The sequence below is a fragment of the Phoenix dactylifera genome, chromosome 2 (genome assembly GCF_051530095.1).
Source record: "Phoenix dactylifera cultivar Ajwa chromosome 2, Ajwa_hap1_PhDact_Kaust_v1.1, whole genome shotgun sequence".
NCBI classification, from domain to species: Eukaryota; Viridiplantae; Streptophyta; class Magnoliopsida; order Arecales; family Arecaceae; genus Phoenix; species Phoenix dactylifera.
Genome location: NC_143191.1, coordinates 25,747,611 through 25,766,851, shown reverse-complemented (window position 1 = coordinate 25,766,851; position 19,241 = coordinate 25,747,611). Strand labels below are relative to the sequence as shown.

At 38.6% G+C, this 19,241-nt stretch overlaps 1 long non-coding RNA gene and 8 other non-coding genes across 10 annotated transcripts; all 9 read right to left on the bottom strand.

Moving 5' to 3' along the window:
* Positions 1-541: 541 nt before the first annotated feature.
* Positions 542-10,674, bottom strand: LOC113461469 (uncharacterized). 2 transcript variants are annotated; one of them, XR_015975211.1, is made up of 2 exons: positions 6,156-10,674; positions 542-1,214 (listed from the first exon to the last, which is right to left on the bottom strand). It is a non-coding gene; the product is annotated as an uncharacterized LOC113461469 (long non-coding RNA). The 2 variants fall into 2 exon arrangements; XR_015975212.1 differs by having other exon boundaries at positions 8,749-10,674.
* On the bottom strand, positions 1,808-1,923 carry LOC120106893 (small nucleolar RNA Z278). The gene has a single exon (XR_003383750.1). It is a non-coding gene; the product is annotated as a small nucleolar RNA Z278 (small nucleolar RNA).
* Positions 2,113-2,193, bottom strand: LOC113461470 (small nucleolar RNA Z223). Its single transcript, XR_003383744.2, has one exon. It is a non-coding gene; the product is annotated as a small nucleolar RNA Z223 (small nucleolar RNA).
* Positions 7,302-7,396, bottom strand: LOC113461478 (small nucleolar RNA snoR109). Its single transcript, XR_003383753.1, has one exon. It is a non-coding gene; the product is annotated as a small nucleolar RNA snoR109 (small nucleolar RNA).
* LOC113461471 (small nucleolar RNA snoR97) lies at positions 8,404-8,508 on the bottom strand. Its single transcript, XR_003383745.3, has one exon. It is a non-coding gene; the product is annotated as a small nucleolar RNA snoR97 (small nucleolar RNA).
* On the bottom strand, positions 8,951-9,065 carry LOC113461477 (small nucleolar RNA Z278). Its single transcript, XR_003383752.3, has one exon. It is a non-coding gene; the product is annotated as a small nucleolar RNA Z278 (small nucleolar RNA).
* LOC113461476 (small nucleolar RNA Z278) lies at positions 9,347-9,462 on the bottom strand. The gene has a single exon (XR_003383751.1). It is a non-coding gene; the product is annotated as a small nucleolar RNA Z278 (small nucleolar RNA).
* LOC120106889 (small nucleolar RNA U36a) lies at positions 9,793-9,877 on the bottom strand. The gene has a single exon (XR_005508883.2). It is a non-coding gene; the product is annotated as a small nucleolar RNA U36a (small nucleolar RNA).
* Positions 10,247-10,390, bottom strand: LOC120106890 (small nucleolar RNA snoR134). The gene has a single exon (XR_005508884.2). It is a non-coding gene; the product is annotated as a small nucleolar RNA snoR134 (small nucleolar RNA).
* Positions 10,675-19,241: the final 8,567 nt, after the last annotated feature.

The window sequence follows — 19,241 nt, the reverse complement described above, 5'->3', positions numbered from 1 at the left end:
AAAACAATTCTCAAGCCTTCAACCCTCTCAACCATACTTTCTCCAGTTAATTTTTTCCGTACACACATTTGTGCCTCTCCTTACACTTTCCAACATACTTCATTTCCCAAGTAAATTTTTTTTGGAAGGTTTTAGGGCCAGGAGAGCAACTAACATGGCAGATAACTTTAGCGGCTGCAAAAAATATGCATAAGTAGGTCGCCAGTCCAATGAGGAAATCTGGTATTAATTAATTATGCTCCGCCAACATCAAGAACTATTGAATCATCCAGTTGAGGACCATAGTAATCTCATTTCTCATGTAAACAAGACAAAATTTTGCTATCAAATGTCATCAAATGCAGCTGCTCATTTGCTTGCTAGATTTACTACTTGAAATTGTTTATGTAGTTTCCATCTCAAAAATTAATAAGGCTATTACCGTTCGCACATTTTTGCTACCTACATTATTCCCGATTAACAACAAGGGAACAGAACAACCAGCTCCCGTGAAGCTCATTTTCATGATTGTGTTATAACATAGTGAAAAAACAAATGCAAATATTCAATTTCATAATTTACTTTCATACCATTTCCAAATCCAATGAATCAGTTTATACATGCAATTACCAGCACAGCACGTGCACAGACATGCCTTGGTGTCCACAGCATATGTTTTGTTTAAGAATTGATGTGATCTTAATTTAATGATCACCATGTAAGTTTTGCAAGCCACAGTAAGTTTCAGCTCGCCCAAGTTCATCTGTTATGACATCTTCGAGAAGTCAACAAGAAAGAGAACTTCCAATGCAGTTATTCGGCAAATTAAATCAGCATAAATAATACCAAACAAATCTGACTGCAGATCGCAGAAAAATACAAATAAACATACAAATAAATAAGTAAATAAAATGTCAACGGCCCTCTGAAGACGTGCACAAATAGCAGCTACAGGCTCTTCGTCGTCTTCGATTCTTTGTACTTCTTGGCCGGCCACCCATGTCGTCATGTGGATCAGGCTCGGTCTTCAAAGTTTCAGCTGCCTTGATTGAAGACATATTCCCTGAGCGCAAGATTCCATACTGCTGCCAGTTCTCAAAACCATTTCTTTGACACACATCAGGATCAGGTTCCGCAAACTTCTCTCGCACATAGGCATATTCCATTTGTTTTGCACCCTCAATTGTTCCAGTAGCTATGGAATCACCAACGAGGCTCTTCTCATTGGCTCTTTCCTGTCCCAAACATCCCCATTTCATTATTTAAATATTTCATCTTTAAAAATACAGGCATAGCTAGCAAGAAGCATCTGCAAAAAATTTCTTAACAGTGACAGTAAATTCAAAGAAAATTCAAAGTGTGGATATATAAATCTCTTTGCCTCAGAAGTATCTTGTCATGCTACCTGCTGCTTCCCCAAGCCTGCAAGCAGGAACTTGGTTCCGCAACACATCCATTTTGCAGACAAATCATCATTGGCAGTGGCAAAAAGCTAATGCTCTATATATGGGAAAGGCTACAAACTCTTGTATTCACGAAAAAGGCTTACCATTCAACAACCAAATATTTATGTACAAGATATATACTTCAAAGTGAGCGTTTATAAAGCAAAAAAGGGTTATGCTTCTACCATCATGACCAGCTGAAATCGCTCCTCGACATTTTTTACAATCAAAACAAAAGAAATCACTCCTCAACATTTTTCATTAAAAAAACCGTACACTAAACACATAAAAGAAATAAGAGTTTAGAAACGGCCTGAAGGTACTTTGCTAATCACTACAATTCATACATAGCAAGATAACGTCGTTATCAAAAAAGAAACAATGCCTCAGAAAAGTCCACTGATGCCATTTGAATGTAGCAGCTCCAAGTAGGTTCTCCCTGTAAAACAGGGACTTGAAGCTACCTACACCTGATAAACTTGAAGATATCATCATAGGCGGCTGGGAAAAATACAATTCCAGTTCTCAGAGACCGCTAAAGTCAGTTCAAATAAATTAAAGTGAAGAAAAGAAAAAACAGCTATCCTAGGTGAAGAACTACAAAAAACAGTGACAAGTCCACAAAAATACAGCTATCCTAGGTGAAGAACTACAAAAAAACAGTGATAAGTCCACAATGTACCGAGGCTCAGATTTTTTTATCAGCTTCTTCTGTCATGAATTTTCTAAAGCAGAACTGGCGTTTTTGAAGCTGTCTAGATTCTCATCAAATATAACAATAGAACATCTCATTATCCTAGCATTTGAATTTTTTTTCTAGAAAATTATAAGCAAATCCTAAAAAGATATGCACATAATTTTGTTGCATCAGGAAATTCTACCATTCTTTCCATATGCATCATGCATAATTATCAGAAGCGCAAGTAGGTTATAACAATTGCCAATAGTAGAGTACCTTAAGTGACAAAAGTATAGTACCCCCTCCAAAAAAGAAAAGAAAAAGAAAAAGTAAAAGCAAAAGCATATCTGAGTTGCCACCGACATCATTCAGACTCAGAGGATAGCCTATCCCCATCGACATCATTCCGGCCTTATCAGGACATGAGCACCTTCATGTTTCGCATCTAAATGGACTTTTGTCAAAGAGGCAACAACTACCCAGCAGCAATGAGTTCCCTCAGAACCTCAACAAGCTCATATTGCAGGTGTTGAAAAAAAAAAAGAATATGGAAGAAGAGAATTGTATTTCTGCTCGTCTTTACAATGTATAATGTATAGGGGCAGCCTTTATATAGTACTAGGAGGCTGATGAAGTTTGCTTAGGCCGACTATGTTTGGCATAATCAATCACAAATCAATCAAGGTGAAATTTGGTAAGGCCGACTAAGTTTGGTACAATCAGTCTTTATGGAGGCCGACTATATTTGGCACAATCAATCACAAATCAATCAATGGTCGTGCAATAATTCTAACATCCCTCCTCAAACTCAAGGTAGTAAAGTGGACACCAACTTGAGTTTGGAAACAAGAGATCGAAAGATGCCAGGAGGATGAGCTTTGGTGAAGACGTCCGCAGCGAGGACAGATCTCAGAGAGAAGGCAATCGAAGTTCAACAATGCTCGTAGACGAAAGCACCATAGAAGAAGAGCAAGAGACCTCGAACTGAATGATGGAGTCAGGAGCAGCATATAAAAACGAAGATTGAGGACTAGGGCGGCGCCATGTTGATGTACGCTTCCATGATCGAGAGTGGAACCGTTCCTGCCGAGTTTACCTTCGCCAAGCTTCTGATGAGACGGTGTGACGCGCTGCTGCTAGGGTTTGGAGCAGGACCGTGCGTGCCGAGTTTACCTTCGCTAAGTTTCTAACGAAACGGTGTGACGTGCTGCTGGAGTTTGGAGCGAGACCATGCCTGCCGAGTTTACCTTCGCCAAGCTTCTCACGAGACGGTATGGCGCTCTGCTTTTGGAGTGGGACCGCGCCTGCCAAATTTACCTTTGCCAAGCTTCTGACGAGATGGTGTGACGTGTTGCTTGGGTTTGGAGCAGGACCGCACCTGTCCCCAAGCTTCTGACAGTACGGTGTGGCGTGCTGCTCTATGCTCACCTGGTCCTCTAAGGTTTTGAGCAAGACCGCGCCTACCAAGTTTACCTTCGCCAAGCTTCTGACGGTACAATATGGCGTGCTGCTCCATGCTCACCTGGCCTTTTTGGGTTTGAAGCGGGACCGCGCCTACCAAGTTTACCATCGAGGGGCATGCTAGGGGAAGTCGAAGATCTGCTCGCGGATGGCCTGGAAGGAGTGGCAAGGGTCCAAGTCCACGAAGACGACATCGTCTGAGACCATGGATTTGAAGGCCTCATGGACTTCTTGTTTCAAGAAGGCCTGGAAGCTAAAGCCAGCTATTTGCTCCTTTGATCCATCAATCAGGCCACCGCTCTAGCAGGAATCCAACATGATGGTGATCCGACAGCCCTCCGAAACTTTGTCAACGAACTCTCTGAAATCATCATCGGTGATGAGCTTCATGTCGCAGGGGACAACGCACTCGTTGTAAGCCGGTGTCGTCGTCTTCGCCGGTCTAAGTGGGGAGGCGGGTGTTGTGGCCTTTGTAGTGGAAGAAGAGGTAGTCGCCGGGGCAGGCAGAGGTGACGAGTTTGGCGACGGCGCAACGGATGTTGGCTCCTATGGGCTGGGGGTAGGACTCGTCGGTGTCGATGAGGACGGCGATGTCCTCCTCCGCAAAGCCATAGTACTCCACCAGGCAGTGACTCAATTTTCAAACAGATACTTCATAAGCAACATTTGGACCTAATTCATAAATAGTACACTCCGACGATTTATTCAAGTATTGGTAAATGGTAATTGGGCCTTTCCACAAAAGTTAATAGTCTATAAATAGTGCTCAACAATACCTGATAGTCTGATATAACTCAAAGTCGAAAAATTATGGACAGTGAAATAAATTGAACGAGTACAAATTTCAAAACCAAATGCATACGGTGTTTTCAATATGGATCTAAAATCTTTTCTGAAAACAAAAAACATGGATCTAAAATAATTGTTGAAGATGTAATTAAGGTCTAAAGGTGACCATAAAACTTTCGAAATGGAACTACATGAGTTTTCCTATTCCTTTCACCTATTGGGTTGGCTGGCCTCCTCTTTACTAGGAGCAAAGCAGCAATTTGAATTCAAAAAATCCGGTAAACTAGAAAGTAGCAAGATAGTGATACCATTTCTGCATTACAAATGCATCAAACAGAACACAAAACCAGTGCAACAAACATCTGATGCTTTTGTAAAAACTTATTGCAGGATATTCGTGAATAACTACTTAAACATGTGATGCACCCTTGCGGCCCGCAGGCACAAATGGTTTACCGCATTCGGGTTAGGTCGAGTCGTAGAGTTGGAAACTCAAAATTGTCTAAATTTCAAAAAGATCGGATTGGATCGAGTCAAAATTTAGAAAACCTAGACCCAGCCCCAAAAATGGAATGGGTCTAATTTTAGAACCCGACCAAGCCTCACATATCCTTTAAAATGGGTTAGATCGGATCTAAGCGAGTCAGATCAAGATATGGGTCAACCTGACCCACTTACACCCTCGATCTTTTTTATCTAGAACATAACCTTATACATAGAATCCTACGAAACAAATCCATTCCTTCTACAGTACTTGACTAGCTTTTCTCATTCCCTCCTTTTTTTTTTCTTTTTTTTTTTTGGGTATCCAAATGCTTCCTAAGCGATGGTCCTTCTAGCATGGATTCCAAATGAACATGTTGACGGAAGAGTAAGCATGGAAATATTTGAAAATAATAATATTTTTTCCAGTTAAATTAACGAAATTAATATCCAGCAATGTTTTAAAACTTATGGTGGGTCACAGCCAACCCACTGAACCCCCTACTAATATTTTTAGGTAGGGTCACGTCAAAATTAATAACTGTATTTTACACCAAGTATATTTAAATCAATTTTTATTACAACAGAAAGGTAGTAAAAGCCTTAATCCAATTTTTACATACCTACAACAGCATTATTATTTTAATAACTAAAACTTTTATATGTTTGGTAATAACAAATAAATTAATTATCAATACTATTACATACTTTTGTAACTTATAATTTTAAAATCAAATGTTTCTAAACAAATATGCATGGTACAACTTTGTTAAAAAAATTTTGATCAAGATTATATAATTAACTGAAATAAATTAGATAAATTCAGATTAACCTTTATAATTATATAATTGTGATACAAATTGTCATCAAATAAACATGCCAAGTTAAAAAAAATGAAGTAAGCTCTTTTTATGATATATTGACATTATAATTAATTATAGGGTCTGTTTTTATATTCATTAATTTCATTTCTATTACTTTTAGATGTTTATGTACTTTATTAACGATGTTACAAGTCAATGGGTCAACCGTGGACCAAACCACCAAAATGGGTTAGTTCAGCCCAAAGGATTCACAACATCAATAGAAGATCACAACATAAGGAAATGTGTTGAATTTTAAACTAATCAAATAAAAGTTTCGCTCTCAGGGTCTGCTACACAGGGGAAGGCACCCCTGAAGGGCAGCTATGCAGCTAGATTGCATGCTGTCAGGGCTGCAAGAAACGATACCAGTCTCCTTCTAGTATCGTGGGAGTACAGACGATAAGAAATGCCGAGATATTCAAAGGTGAATGACCACCTCCTGCAATCACTTACCATGGTGCCGATTATGCTGGATGAAGAGTGCAAAAGCTCAAATCAGAAACAAGCATCCATGACATCTACCAACTCCCTTTGGATAACAATTCATTTCAGTTCACAAGGACAGCCACAGGACTGGATCCATCATTCAAGACATCTTTGAAAGAGTTGTTCTTGCAGGGACTTCACCTAATGATTGCCTGCCCACGCCACTAACAAAGTTGACAGCAGCATAGACATGAACTTGAAAGTACCATCTCTATCTACAAAGTAAAATCTGCCCAAATGGTGATGCAGCAACAACAGTTATTTCAATAATCACGGGTCCTTACAAGACTTTAATAACGACTAATACATACTATGAAACTCTGGTCCATGATAATTCAAAACTTTGCTGCAGTACAAGACTTTGTGCCGTTTCCATCCAGACATTGAAAGCCCAATCCAAAATACCAGGTCCATATGTTGTCAATCTTTCTGATGATCAGCATCAGGGTAAAGACATATCTATCACCTACTTAAAATCTTTATAAAGCTCTTTCTACAGTAATTACACTCTGCAACCTCATTCTGATTCGATGGTAAAATTGAATATGTTAAGTTACCATTGATTTTCTGGAGACATAAATTAACAGCTGAAAAATATTCATTATTGTTTGGCTGGCATATCAGCCATAATCTCAGATCAAACTGGTTGCACTTAGGTGTGAAGTCCAAATCATAGGGGACCAAAAAGTTTCATAGCAATACCCAACCAAAAAGTAATTAGAGATATTAAAGCATACAAACTAATAAATCAATATAAAAGTACAAATATTTCCACAAAAAACAAATAGAGTGAAAATAAGAGCAAAAATATAATTGCAGATTATAGAGAACAGCATGGAACAATAGAGCAACCAAGTAAAAGAAAATAAGACTCAGATGTAGGCATTGATGACACAATCTGCAGCAATTAAAAAGCAGCTTGCCTGGATAATGGCCGAGCTATCATCACTTTAAAAAATTAATAAAAACATTAAAAATTCAAAGAAAATGGATAGCTCTTGATGTGTGAGAAGGTCCTCTAAAAATGGCTAACACATGCACCATCTCCTTCTTCTTCCCTTCTCACAAAAAATAAAAAAGAATAAAATAGGAAGCTACTTTTTAAGAACAGATTAATGTGGGAAGCTTGGTAAGCGGGTTGCCAACAATAAGGAGGACAAGCCGACCAGTTTTCTTCCCTCTTCTCTTGATTCATATAGCTACAGCCAGATCCGGCAACTTCAAGACAAGGGCAACCCAAAGCCCTAACCTTGGTACATGTAGCGGAAATCCTAACCACCATTATAAAATCTACCACATAATATAAGGAGAAAATGAAGAAAAACCCAAAAATCAAGAGGGAAAAGAAGGGATAAACTATTCTGAAAGGGGGAGAGAGAGAGAGAGAGTACAATAAAGCATACAAATTCAACATCATAGAGAACGAGACCAATGAAGCGTACAACAAAACAATAAGGTTCACATATTCCATCAATGAGCTCCACCAAGAAAATGAGAAGCAAAAAAGCTGAAGTGTCGACATGTTAGTCCAATGATAACCTCAGAATGAAAAGATTTACTTAAGACATGGGAACAATATAGAACCTCCAATATCAACTATAGCCAAATAGAAGAAACATGTCCTATGATTAGTTAAACGCAAAATACAAGTAACAATAATTGCTATATTTTTGTAACTCAAGAAGCAAAAAGATTAATTATCAAATATTATTGTTTCAAAACCTTATCAATCTTGGTAGCACCACTAATTATTGTAAATAAATTTTACATAGGGAGCAGCAAAATCACAATTATTTGAAGATATTGAGTTTAAAATAATCTAAAACGTTACATATCAGTAAAAGACAGAATGCTGTGGAACATGTAGCCTAAGCTTTTACTTGGGTTCAGTCATGATAAGATGCACATATACAATCCTCATATGTCTTGCAACTGTAGCAAGCTGATTGGGAAAGGATAGCACCTGTAATTTTCAACAATACTTGCATGATTATTTCCATCACATCTCAACCAAAATACTTAGATTGTAACCTTGTAAACAGCTGAATTATGATGCCCCATAGAGCCAATAATTGATGTCAGCATGTTACTTGCAGAACATTCTAACTTCTCAAGTCTCTTAAAGAATGGAAAAGAGTACTTCAGTATTCCACAGAATAAAGAGGAAGGATGACTACACAGCGGCTTATAACATGCAAGAACATATACAAATATAAAATGTTCTGCTGTTATTCAGCCCTAATCTCATATGATAAGAGACGAAGCTGATGACCACACTCCATTTCTGAGTTCATCAGTTCCTACATGCCAATTGTGCAGTGTAGCAAGAGGATAGTTAAACTTAGATACATACACATGTAGGTACAAATAAATCAGGTCACGTAATATTATAAAAGGGCTTAGGCCACAAAAGAGAATAAGGAAGGGAGATAACATAATTTAATTGCTATAATATTTTTTTCATTTTTTACCTAGTTGTCGTTTGAAATTACATTCATTACATGCAGACCAAGCTAAAACTTTGAGTTGGGGATTTAGTTCAGGGTAAGTTGGCCTTTACCTTAGGAGGAAAGGTAGAGCTGCAGATTGTTTTATGCACAAAGTATATTCACCTTCCATTCTGAAGATGTGCCCTATGCCATGTTGTATAGATAGTGTACATAAGAATTAGAGACATAGCTTGCAAGTAGCATCACCAAAAATTTCTTAACAGTGAAAGAAAAGTCAAAGAAAATTCAAAGGGTGAAGATATAATTCTCTATGCCTCAGAAATATCTGTTGACGTCATGTTAACTGCCGCTTCCCCAAGTAGGTTCTCCCTGCAAGCAGGGACTTGGTTCCACAACACATCCATTTTGCAGACAAATCATCATTGGCAGGGGCAAAAAGCTAAAAGTTTTGTGTTTCACAAAAAAGGCTTACCATTCAACAACCAAATACTTATATACAAGATATACACTTCAAAGTGAGTGTTTAAAAAGCAAAAAAGGCTAATGCTTCTACCATCACGTCCAGCTGAAATCACTCAATATTTTTCATTAAAAAGTACGTACATTAAATACATAAAAGAAATAAGAGTTTGGAAACAGCCCAAACGCACTTTGTTAATCACTATAATTCATACAAATTAAGATAACATCATGATCAAAAGAAACAATGCCTCAGAAAAGTCCACTGATGTCATTTGAATGTAGCAGCTCCAAGTAGGTTCTCCCTGTAAAACAGGGACTTGAAGCTATCTACACCTCATTAACTTGGAAATATCATCATAGGAAGCTGGGAAAATTACAATTCCAGCTATCAGAGACCGCTAAAGTCAGTTCAAACAAATGGGTCTGAGAAAAACAAAAAATCAACTATCCTAGATGAAAAACTAGAAAAAACAATGATAATCCAAAATGTCCCAAGGCTCAGAACAGCTTCCTCTATCATTCTGAAGCAGGACTGGCGTTTTTGAAGCTGTCTAGATTCTCATCGCAGACAATGCATCACGATGAGTCTAAAACAAATAGAAGAATAGAATACCTCATTATCCTAGCATTTGAATTTTTTCTAGAAAATTATAAAGAAATCCTCAAAAGATATGCAAATAATTTTGTCGCATCAGCTCAAATTGAGGAAATCGACCATTCTTTTCATATGCTTCATGCACAATTATCAGAAGCGCAGGTAGGTTATATCCATAGTCAAGAGTAGAGCATTTTATGGAAAAATATAGTACCCCCTCCAAAAAAAAAGGAAGGCTCAATCCATTTTTTCCCTCATCCTGATCGCAAAAATATCATCAACAAAATAAAAAGGGTTTCGGATCTTTTTTAGCTCATCACGTGATATTGGCGAAAAAATACAAATTTTCAAGCTTTTGTTCGGCATCTAGTTGTGGCGAGAGATTTTAGAGGCAAAACCATGGAAAAAGGAGTAAGCCCCCACGTTAACCCCGCCGTATTCGCTGTATGCCTCCATGACTAGGCTCATTGGGGAACGAAACCTCAAAAAGCTAAAGGTGTGGAGAGGCAAAAGATAACAAACAGATGGAAAGAAACATCATAAAAAATCTAGAGTTTAGCCGTTACATCGACACAGATCGGTCGTAGGAATTCGTGAACAGAACTGCAACACGGAACGGCGAATCTATCTGTCACCAGCATTGGGGCTTCCGTCGTCACGGAGTTCTTCAGCAAAGCCCGGGGTGCTTCGAGCAAGACTTCTACAAAGAATCAAGATCCTAAAATCTCTCAAGTCCTAACATTAAGAATTACTTCCATTCTTAAATCCAATGCCTCGAACACGAAAAAAAAAAGGAAAAGAAAAAGAAAGATTAAAGATGAAAACTTTACTCGAATCAGAAGCGCCGAATCAAGAAATCGGGTTGTTTGGAGGGAGAAAACGGCGGCCCGGCGGAACCCTAAAGCCCGGGCAAAACCCTAGAACAAGAAGGGGAGGAGGTATAGGAGGCGAAGAAAAGGGGTGCGCTTTCTCCTCTTCATAGGAGTTTGAACAAAGCCTGCACCAAACGGGAAATCACGTGTGTACCTATCAGAACCGGCTTGGCCGTTCTGACCGTAATCCTACAAAACTGGGCCGCCGCCTGAACCGGTTTCATGTAAAGATAGGATTCGGCACATAGCCCTTTATGTATCTTCTAAAAATAAAATGAAATATTGTATTTTTCTCAAAAATATCATTGTGCTGAAACTTTAGACCTGCCCAACTACGAGGCAGCCCATCCAAACCAGATGCATTTTGGATTGGTTTGGGCCTCATTTTTCAGCTTGGTGGGTCGGACTGGGTTAGAAATTTATGCTCATCTCAAGCTCGAGTTTGCGTTGACCCGGCCGAAGCCCCAATTCTTTAAATTAATAAATTATATTTATATATATATATATATATATATATATATATATAGTTATGATGATCCATGTTAGACGTGCCCAATTAGGTAAAATTTTTGAATTAGATCGAGCTGCTTGATATCTCTTAAGTACTTTTAAAGACTTCTAGTTTATTTCACTGCTAATTAAGGAAAGGAGATACCAACATTTAGGGTTAGCTCCTCCTCCTCGCCTAAATCCGACAACTCTCCACCTTATTAGGGCATCGGCCACCCTCCACTAATGAGGCCCGTACCTGTTAACATAACAACCTCTCATCGGTTATTAGCTTCTTGCCTTCTCTCATCTGCCCACCATCGGACAAAAAGAATCCATCCTCTCCTCTCCTCTTGTTTGCCCATCAATTTGCCCTCCGATGAAAAATCTCCACTGGCCACCATCCTCTCCTCTCCTCATGCTTAAGATATTTGCTACATAATGCATCAACCAACTCTTTTACAGTCGGCAAGTTTTTCGAAATCTGATCACAACTAAACTTTGGCGAGCGATGCTGCATGGCTAATTAGTAGAGGGGATGTTAATGGCTAATTCTTGGTTCTACCTTCAAAACCAAATCTATTTCTCATGCTTTTCTTGCTAATAGGGGCTACGGTCCTACAAATTATAAGAGGAAAACATAGGCAAAGTTGAAGTGAAATGGGCTTAATTGCTTGTAGTGCATCATATTTAGAATTTTTTATTGCACCATTGTGCTTAAACGCAGGTGCTTCTGAAATGCATGACAATTATACCCGTGAAAATGCGGAAGTGATGTCCGGGTTAGCTTGGTATATCACATGTAAACCTCTTAAGAATTATATTGCCTAGATGATGAACAAATTTTGAAAACTCCACAAAATGAAAGGTCTGGCCCGGGAGCCTAAAATCTGATAAGTAGCAGTCTCGGAGCTTGAAAGTAGACCCAAAGACTGATAAGTGTTAAATAATACATAAATTAACCTCTTTCTCATAGTACTTATCATTCCTTTAATTCACATATTTTGTAAATTTAACCATAAAAGATGTATTACCTTCATCATTGCATTTTAATAAATTATTAAAGGTAATTCGAGTATTATTTGATTATTTATTGATTGAGCCTTATATATGCAGGTTGAGTCAAACCCAATTGAATGATGCTTAAACCCACACTGCATTCCATCAATTTCTTTTCCTTTCTTCACACGTTCACCCATCAAGAACAAGTCTGTCCACATGTCCAAACTTTCCAATTGCTTTTCTCTAACATGCGGCCATCCCAAATTCATCCATCTTTCGACATCCCACATAGCCGTGAGCCCCATTCCCATTTCCACGTCCACATCCTCCCATGTCCAAAGAACAGAGCCGTTGGCCTCTTCCCAGCTGAATCAAATTCAAAACTTCAAACCGAACAACTCCCTCATCCCTATTGATCTCAGCCTTCATCCCTTTCGCGTTCGGATATGCCGTGATTCAACCATCCACATGTAAAGTCTCACAATGTCTCCCCTGTTCCACGTTCATTCCGCTCGTAATCATCCTTATCCCGCTGCCAACCAACCCCAAGCTTCTTTTCATTCGCAAGATCAGCTTCCAGATTAATTCCAAATCCCAGCAGAATTCCATTGTCCACGGATTCCGCCCAGCATCCCACGATTCGGCCATCCGCGTTTGATCCCAGCCGACCACATCCACTCAACCATGTCCGTGATCTTCTTCGTCAGGATTTCTCCCGTCTGCATGAACCCAGCGTCATCATCCTCTCTTGCATCTGTTTCCTCCCGAACAACCTCCTTCCAGATTTTCCCAGCCGTCCTAGTTTCCCTGTTCCGAGTTTATCCTTATCTTACGGATCAGCCATTAGCCAAATCCAAACTCCCCTCATCCAGATAAGTTCTAGCCTCTTCTGTGTGGTGAAATGGCATCAAACCATCTTCCAGATTTGATCTCCTCCAAGATTTTCTTCCAGATTTCTTCCCATTCGGATTAACTCCATCATCCGCGGATGAATCCCCTGCATCCATGTCTCCTCCGCGTTGAAACAGCGTCAGCCTCTTCTAGATCGCGTCCACCGTCCGCATGTGATCCTTCCCTTCTTCCGCTCGCTCCCAGCCGTCCAAGCTTCGCCCCTGCATCTGTGGATCGGATCAAGTATCATTTCCGCATGCACCCCGAACTTCATGGATCGGTGGACGAATTCCCCTTCTTCAAGATCATTTCCTCCTAGCCAGCATCTACAATGCGTCCGAAGATCAAGCAATAATCTCTTAGCTTCATCCAGCTTCGATCCATCCTTATCTCGACGTGAAATAGGGAAGAGGAGAGAGAGGTTGCAGCCTATAAAAGACCCAGGCGTGAAATAGAGGGGGACACTTCTCTTCGGATCCACTTCCATCCAGGCAACTCTTTGGAATATACTACTTGAAGAGGGAGAGAGAGACGACGGGAGAAAGGAGGCAGAGCCAATCGTCATGAAGTCCCCCTGCAGTGCAGTAGTTCGCGTCTGTATGGAAGGCTAAGCTCTTCACTAGGGCTGGATGCAGCCCTAACAAAGGGACAAAGGTTTTGTATATTTAATTTTCTATTCTTGGAGTTGTATGAACTTATTGTTTTTAATGAATATCCCTCTCATCTCATATTTAATTTCTGTAATTTTAAGTATGACGTTTATACAACTTTTCTTCATGATAACTAAGTTAACATAAGATCATCCATGCTTAGGGAAGATACGGTGTCCTGCCACAATAGTTTAGGGTAGACATTTCATGCCAACCGAACATGGATGTTCCTAAATTACTTTTGTGAAATTTTATTTGAATGCTTGTTAGGCTTGTAGCCAATTTGCATGTTAATCCAAGAATAAATCAAAATACAATTAATCTTTGTTCCTATGTTAGTGTTGAATTCCTTGCCCTAGGCTCTCTCAACTGATATCATTTTAATTGCATTTCTTTTAAATTATTTAGTTCAATAGTCTTCACAAACTTTCTTTTTTGAATATTTTTACAAAAACAATTGTACCCCAATCCTTGTAGATCGATACCCGTAATCACTGTCCTACAAGATACGTGCTATTGCGTGGTCTTAAAACTGATTATCAATTTTTGGCGCCGTTGCCGGAGATTGCTAGCATGGTTGTTTTTTTTTATTTATTTTTATTTGTTTCTTTTTAGTGATTGGATACATCTACTTTCTTATATTGCCATATTTTTGAGATCTACTTTCTTTTTAGTGATTGGATACATCTACTAATCATTATTTGTTTTGTTAGGATTATCGAAAAAAGAAAAAAGAAAAGAAAGAAGGAAAGAATTCGGGACGACTAGAGGACAAGTACTGAAGAGGTTTGATCAATTAGCTTGCTGAAATTTTTGCTTGGTAACCTCTAAACCTCCCTTGACTCTATTTTTTGTGCATCAACTTGCAAACGTAGTGGGAAAGCTCGGCACATACGTCTCGGCATATGTGTGTCTAGTCTGTCGTCCCTTTTAAACTACGAGTGCTCGAATAGATATTATTTAGGTTGCTCATGCATTTGAATATTTGTTGTGATTCTTTGATTTAATTTGAGTAAGGCGTGTATGATTGCTTGACACACCACTTAATATATCACGCACATAGTAAGGGCAATCACCCCAACAAGATAAGAACTGGAATTCATCACCAGATTCTTGCCCAAATTAGGCGAACCAATTCTCACATAGCTATCACTTTAATTAAAATCAATTAGACGTTGGCCCCAAGGGATATTCGAGCTCAATAGGACGAAGATCACCGAAAGTTGCACCAATTTCGCTTTATGGCTCAATTGATGTCTAGACAAGCTTTGTCCCTCTAAGGGAGACAATTCATCTGTTCGAGGCAAGTGGTTTTTAAGTGGGACCTTTGCGAACGCATCGTGACCCCTCACTTATCTGGGAGCTTATCTGGTCAACTCAATTCATTCGACCGGATTGGAGACTTAGGTGCCCTCTTCAAACCAGTTAGGAGGCAGACACAAAGATTTGATGTGTTTTTATTGCATGCTTGATTGCACTCAATTAATCAGAAGAGTTTTAGTGTATGCAAGGATGTCGTTATAGATCTCCTGAACTAGTGCCTTTTGATCCTGAAATAAAGCGTTCTATTAGGGCCCTTCGAGTCGAAATCCGCACCTATAGAACCATAGGATCTGCTCCACCTGACAAGATGGCTGAAGAACAACCCAAGATGTTAAAGGAGTACTTCACTCCTTCTATTTATACCTCCCCATCTTGTATTCGGCTACATGATACCACTGCTGCTATACAGTTTGAAATTAAGTATGGTGTCATCCAAATGCTTCCCTCTTTTTATGGACTCAGCAATGCAGACCCATACAAATATTTAGATGAGTTCCTTGAGATCTGCACTACTGTCAAAATTCAAAACTTCATTGATGATGCTCTAAAACTTAGGTTGTTCCCTTTCTTCCTTAAGGATAGAGCTAAGCAGTGGCTCCATTCATTAGAAGCCAATTCTATTCTTTCATGGGCCCAAATGCAACATGAATTTTTTAAAAAATACTTTTTCATAGGAAGAACGAACCAATTTAGGCATCACGAGCTTCTCCCAATCTGATGGAGAAGAATTTCATGAAACTTGGAAAAAATTTAGAGATTTACTCCGAAAATGCCCGCATCATCAAATACCCAAGTGGAAATTAGTGCAATGATTTTATGACGGGTTGTCTAAACGCAACCGTTAGATGAACAAAACCGTCAGATGGTTGATGCTTCCTGTGGGAAAACTTTCATGCTTAAAAGTGAACATGAGGCATGACAATTGTTTGAAAATCTCAATGAAAATTCTCTCCACCATGCCTCCTCCGCTCGTCAAGCACCCTCAAGTTTCCAAAGAAAAGGGACCATATATGAAGTTGGCCAGTCCATAGGTCTATCTGACAAAGTAGATGCACTATCCTATAAGTTGGACCAATTAATGTCTAGAGAACAGCTTCCAAACTTTTCCCAAGTACAAGTGTGTGCCCTCTGTTCTAGCCCGGCTCACCCTGCTTATGAGTGCCCTTCGGCAGCCCAATTCTCTGAATTTGTGCAAGAACAAGTTAATGCTGTCTAAACACAATTCCAACCGGATAATGATCCATATTTGTTGCCTAAGGTGACAACCCAAGAGGGGGGGTGAATTGGGTTTTTCTAAATTTTTAGTGCTTTAAAAACATCCTTAGTTGAGTGCGGTGAATGCTTTCTTAAATTACTTCAATGAATTAAACTATAGCAAAGATGAAAGCTAATGCAAGAATAATCACAAGTGAATCCACAACACAAATACCACGATGTATAGTGGTTCGGTGCACCCCAAGGCACCTACGTCCACTCCCCAAGCGTCCCATTGGGAATTTTACTATAATCCCTCAGATTACAGTAGGATTGTTTTTCGGGCTCACAATCCAAAACCTTTACAATTTGGTTTTCTGGGATCACCAATAACCTACGTTGGTTTTGCGGGCTCACCAACAACCTAACGTTGGTTTTACGGGCTTACCAACAACCTACGTTGGTTTTACGGGCTTACCAACAACCTACACCGTTGGTTTTACGGGCGCACCAACAAACCTATACCATTGGTTTTACGGGCTCACCAACAAACCTATACCGTTGGTTTTACGGGCTCACCAACAAACCTATAATGTTGGTTTTACGGGCTTACCAACAAACCTTACAATAAGAATAAAGAACAAGGAACTAAAGCTCCTAAATGAGCAAATAAAACAATTATGAGCTATAAAGAAGAGTTTAGAATATAATTATCCCTTTAATAAGGCTCTTCTCTTCTTTGTCAAGATTGCTTCACTCTTCAAGGGTTGGTGGAGCTTTTAATGTCTCTTGGAATCTGCTCAACCACTTTCTTTTGGCTCTTTGAATGAAACAATTGAATGAAGCTTGCCTTGCTAGGGTTTTCTCTTGAATGCACTTAATGTCTTTTCCAAAGCTTGCTTTCTCTGATGAATACTCCCTCTTAAATACTTCTCCAACCTCCAAATAGTCCTTCCTGACCGTTGGATTGAAGAAACTAGCCGTTTATAGCCGTTGGGAGTCCAAAAAGCACTTCTGCACAACTAGCCGTTATGCTTCTGCCCGTGCTTGGGTCGACCTAAACTTTCCTGGGGTCGACCCAAACCACTGTTCATCAGACTTGGGTCAGCTCAAGCTTTTCTTGGGTCGGCCCTCTCAGAAAATACAGAACCTTTTATTTCAGCCTTCCTTCACTTGGGTCGACTCAACTCTTTTTGGGTCGACTCAAGGTTGGGTCGACTCAAGTTACATTTAGGTCGACCCTCTCAGGGATTCCAGAGAACCAGTTTTTGAATGACACAGCCTTTGGGTCGACTCAAGTTCAGTTTGGGTCGACTCAAAGATAGGGTCGACTCAACTTTTACTTGGGTCGACCCAAGTACTGTTCATCCGTGCCATTTCTGCAGAAGTGCGCCAGATGGTTCTTTGAAATGCCGGGGTCGACTCCACCAATCTTGGGGTTGACTCTTTCCACTCTTTGCTGCAACTTAGAGTTAGATTTATCCATATAATTAATGAAATATACTCCAAGCAATTTTGAATATATATCATGGTAGTGCTACATACTTTTAATAATAAAAATTACTATCATCTCCTTGAGAGTACGTTTAACTTGAAACTTTGCCGAATTAGAATTTAGAATTCACTATCCCTTTTCTATCGCAAATTTTATCTGATTATTAATCATGAAAATACATCTTGATCTCATTCTCCTAATGTATCATGAGTGTATCGAGGGTGTGCCATTTATTAATGATGTATCGAGTTAATTTACATTTCTAATTTGATATGGTCTCAATGGTTGTGTTAATCATCAAAATAACATTATCATCCTCAATCTCCCCCCTTTTTGATGATTACAAAACATTAAGTGTAAGAAAATTGGAATTCATATGAAAAGTTAGATTTAACATTCATAAAGTACTTTTGGTTCAAGAGTTTCAAAGTAGTCTTATTTCGAGTTTGTATAAATGAACCAAGAGCTCCCCCTATCCTATCCAAATGGATGCCAAATGAGTTTTAGCTTTGCTCCCCCTTACTCTTGTATTTCATTAAGACAAAATTTTCAAAATTTGTGTTAAAGCAAGAGTTTCAAGTCATGTATCGAGGCAAGAAAAATCTCTATGATTATGTGCCAGAATTTAGATTTTCTTTTTGTCACATGTCTCCCCCTTAAGTATATAATATATACCTTTTATATTTTCTCCCCTATACTGTTTTTCTTATAGAATTTGCTTCTAGTTTCTCCCTTATATTTTCTCCCCCTTTTTGTTATCATCAAAAAGAATGAATAACAATGAAATGGATAGCATTGTAATGACAATCACAAAGATCATAACTCAAGAGAAACATTGTCTATGCCAAAAGCACTATGTTCTAGAGAAGAAATACAAACTACCACAAAGAGCAAATATAAGTCAAAACAAATTAATACAAAGTTTGGAAGATACTTTAAGAACATACTTCATGATAATGCTTTAGAGGTAATCAGCTTTAACATAGTCAACATATTTCAATCTAAGCTGATTTATATTCAATTCAAAATATAAAGCATTATGAGCATATACTCAGATATTTCTTTTTCTTTTTGACAATATCAAAAAGATTGCAAAATAATAAAACATTAAGCACAAGGCAATATTTCATTCAATGTATGTCAAATTATTGCAAGCATATGAATCACGTAACTCAAGGCAATAATGTCAGGGCAAGATAATGAGTATAGATCAGAGCCAATTAGGGTAGTTTCAAAATTATGATGAGATCACATCAAATTTAATGATTTTAACATTCTTTTAAAGTTCTTTTACCTTTCTTTCAAAAAAAATAAACCTGAAACAATTTCATGGGTAATAGATATCATCAAAATCAAGAATGAAAAGTTTGGCTTTAAGAATGAGACATTTAGGATGTGAGCCAGAAGTGATCTCTAAATGTAGATTCCAAAGATAGTTTTCAAATCAAGTGTAGATGGAATCTTTTTCAAGTTATTTCAAAGAGTTTCAAGAATAATATTCAAAAAAAGCACGAATGAAAATCCAACACCCTTTTTTAATATATTAAGTATATAGCAACGTGAGAGCAATCTAATTAATTTTCAGAGTATAGTATAAGAGCAGATAAATATCAAAACTTATATACTCGAA